This window comes from Abrus precatorius, unplaced genomic scaffold (genome assembly GCF_003935025.1).
Source record: "Abrus precatorius isolate BTA unplaced genomic scaffold, Abrus_2018 Scaffold7, whole genome shotgun sequence".
In the NCBI taxonomy this organism is placed as follows: Eukaryota; Viridiplantae; Streptophyta; class Magnoliopsida; order Fabales; family Fabaceae; genus Abrus; species Abrus precatorius.
Genome location: NW_020874417.1, coordinates 16,236,505 through 16,240,462, shown reverse-complemented (window position 1 = coordinate 16,240,462; position 3,958 = coordinate 16,236,505). Strand labels below are relative to the sequence as shown.

The 3,958-nt window shown below is 35.9% G+C and overlaps 1 non-coding gene across 1 annotated transcript; it reads left to right on the top strand.

Annotated features, from left to right (window-relative positions):
• Window positions 1-3,631: 3,631 nt before the first annotated feature.
• On the top strand, window positions 3,632-3,738 carry LOC113873954. Its single transcript, XR_003506019.1, has one exon. It is a non-coding gene; the product is annotated as a small nucleolar RNA R71 (small nucleolar RNA).
• Window positions 3,739-3,958: the final 220 nt, after the last annotated feature.

Here is a 3,958-nt window from a genome sequence, read left to right as displayed (position 1 = left end):
AACTTCTTCTTTTGCTGCCAAGTAAACCTCTTTGGGATGAATTGAGTAGCTTTAAAATTTGCAATGTCAGCAAACCAAGGCATCTCTTCTACTGCAAGAAGCCTTTCATCTGAAAACTCTTCATTAATTTCCAATGAGTTAGGGGTCAGACTTTACAATAGAAGTCTGGACAAGTGGTTAGCTACCCCATTTTCCTTTCCTTTCTTATCTCTAATTTTCAATTCAAATTCTTGCAGCAGTAAAATCCATCTTAGCAATCTTGGCTTGGTATCCTGCTTTGACAACAAATATTTAAGTGCAGAATGGTCAGTATATACAATTACCTTTCAACCCATCAAGTATGATCTGAATTTGTCAAAAGCAAACACAATAGCTAGGAGTTCTTTTTCTGTTGTTGTGTAATTTACTTGTTCAGGATTTAAAACTTTGCTAGCATAATAAATGACATGCAATTTTCTATCCTTTTTCTATCCCAAAACAGCACCCACTGCACTATCACTTGCATCACACATTAGTTCAAAAGGAAAATTCCAATCTGATTTTGCAAGAATAGGTGCAGAAATCAGTTTTTCTTTCAAAATAAAAAATGCATGCAAACAAGCATCATCAAATATGAATTCAGCATCTTTTACATGTAAATTACTATGAGGTTTTGCAATTTTAGAAAAGTCTTTGATAAACCTCCTATAAAAACCAGCATGTCCTAAAAAACTTCTAACTCCCTTAACATTGATAGGTGGAGGCAATTTACTAATGACTTCTATCTTAGCTTGGTCCACCTCCATTCCTTTTTCTAAAATCTTATGGCCAAGAACAATGCCTTCTTGGACCATGAAATGACATTTCTCCCAATTCAACACAAGGTTAGTATCTTGACATCTTTGCAAAACAATGGATAGATTAGCTAAGCAATCATCAAATGAGTCACCAAAAATAGAAAAATCATCCATAAACACTTCAATGATGTTTTCTACCAAATCAGAAAAAATAGAAAGCATGCACCTTTGGAAAGTGGCAGGGGCATTACATAAACCAAAAGGCATTCTTCTATATGAAAAGACTCCAAATGGACATGTAAATGTAGTCTTCTCTTGATCCAAAGGATCCACGACTATTTGGTTGTATCCTGAATAACCATCAAGGAAACAATAGAATGAATGTCCAGCAAGTCTCTCTAGCATTTGATCTGCAAATGGTAGTGAAAAATGATCTTTTCTGGTGGCATCATTTAACTTCCTATAGTCTATGCACATTCTCCATCCAGTCACAGTCTTAGTAGGGATGAGTTCATTCTTTTCATTAGCTACAACAGTCATGCCCCCTTTCTTTGGGACAACTTGGACTGGACTCACCCAATTGCTGTAAAAAATTGGGTAGATTATTCTTGCATCTAGTAGTTTCATGACCTCTTTCTTAACTACCTCTTTCATGGTTGGATTCAACCTCCTTTGTGGCTTCACAACAGGCTTAAAATTCTCTTCAAATAAAATTCTGTGCTTACAAAATGAAGGATTTATACCTTTCAGATCTGCAATACTCCAGCCAATTACAGATTTGTGTTCTCTTAAGATTCATAGTAGTTTTTCCTCTTGTTCTTCCTTGAGCTCATTGTTGATGATGACTGGATTCTCATGGTTCTCATCTAGGAATGCATACCTCAAGTGAGAGGGAAGCTGTTTCAGTTCTATCTTGTGCTTTTCCTCTTCTTTGACTTCATTTTTCAGTTCCTCTTTAACTGAATTTTCTGCAGGATTTTGAATTGGCAAGGCTTCTAATTGCTACTCAATTTCCATCATTTGTTCTGCTTTACAAATCTCAGAATTTGTATGTCCTACAGCTATAATTTCCCTTAACACAGCATCTTCATCAAATTCATTAATAGGGTGTTGTGTAATAAAAGCATCCAGTATATCTACCTTCATACATGTATTATCTTCAACAAGATATTTTAAAGCTTCAAACATATTAAATACTACCTTCTCATCTTGAACTCAAAGCATAAGTTCCCCTTTTTGTACGTCTATTAAAGCTCTCCCTGTTGCAAAAAATGGCCTTCCTAGGATCAAAGGAATATTAGCATCCACCTCCATGTCCAAAATTACAAAATCTGTAGGAAAAATGAACTTATCAACTTTAACCAATAAGTCTTCAACAACTCCATATGGATAAGTGTATGATTTATCAGCTAGCTGCAGTGTGATGTTAGTGGGTTTCACTTCTTCTATGCCAAGTTTCTTCATAACAGCCAATGACATCAAATTAATGCTTGCTCCCAAATCACACAATGCTCTTCCCACAGTGCACTGTCCTATTTCACATGGAATGCTAAATGATCCTGGGTCTTTGAGTTTTTGAGGAAGCTTTCTCTTGAGAATGGCACTGCACTCCTCTGTCAAAGGTACTATTTTGTCGTGCTCTAGCTTTCTTTTTCTGGACAATAGTTCTTTCATAAATTTTACATATGAAGGCATTTGCTCCAAAGCTTCTGCAAAAGGAATGTTAATCTGTAATTTCTTAAAGACATTCATAAACCTTTCAAATTGTTCCTCCTGTTTAGGATTTTGGACCCTTTGAGGATAAGGCAGCCTCTTGTATTTTTTTGGATCTATTGGCTTACAAACTTCTTCAAAGAGTTGCTTTTTGGTTTTCCTCTCAAAATTCATAGGAACTTCTACTTTTTCTTCTGAATGATCTTTCTTTAATAGCTTAAAATTTCCTTGTTGCAGATCTTGTTCAATTTTCCTCTCTGCTACATCATTTACTTTCTTTTCTGCAAGTTTAGGACTTGCAACCACAACTCCACTCCTTATAATTATGGCTTGACATTGCTCCTTCGGATTGATTACTGTATTGCTTGGAAATCTTCCTTCATCCCTACTGGATAATTGTTCAGCTAACTGTCCAATTTGTGTTTCCAGTTTCTTAATTGAAGCAACTTGGTTCTTGAAGCTTGTTTGTCACCTTCATGAATTGCAACATGGTTTCATCCATCTCAGTCAACCTTTCATTCATAGGCTTAGAAAATTTCTGAATTCCTTGAGGTTGAGTGGATGAATTCCTTTGAAAATAAGACTGTTGTGTTGCTGGACCTGCATTAGAAAAAGGTAAATTGGAGTTAGAATTCTTGGCAGCAAAATATTGATTATTCCAATTAGTATACTGATGATTTCTATTATTCGAAAATTGAAATCCAGGGGGATATGAGGGTTGTTGTCTTTGAAAATTGTTCATATAATTCACTTGTTCCTGTGGTTCACTTGTAGATGCCTCGCATGCACCATTTACATGGTTTCCTCCACAAAAATCTTAGCTTAGCTGACTGGTAGGCATAATCCCTGTTTGAAGGTTGCTGATTTGTTAAGTTAGAGCAGCTATTTGTTTTGAAAACATTTGATTTTGTAGCTGATTCTGTGCAAGAAAAGTTTCCAAAACCTTAGCTTCATAACCAGAGTTTCTTCCTTGATTCCTTGAGTTTGAATTCTGATACATTGAAGATGCCATTATCTCAATAATCCTCTGAGCTTCTTCCAAGGACTTTGTATTTAATGAACCTCCAGCAGCAGCATCAACCATTGTTCTTGTTGCTGCATTCATCCCATTGTAGAAAGTTTCCAATTGCATCCAATCTAGAATACAATGATGTGGACACTTTCTAAGCAATTCTTTGTATCTTTCCCAAGCTTCATACAATGATTCTCCTTATTGCTGCACAAAGGATGTAATTTCTCCTCTCAGCTTAGTAGCTTTGGATGGAGGAAAGTACTTGGTTAGAAACTTATTCACAAGTTCTGTCCAAGTTGTAATGCTTCCTTGTGGTTGAGCTTGTAACCAACATTTAGTTCCATCTCTCAAGGAAAAAGGAAATAATCTCAGTCTGATGGCTTCTTCACAAACCCCATTCATTCTTATGGTGTCACATAGCTGCAGAAAATTTGAAATATGTAAGTTAGGATCATCA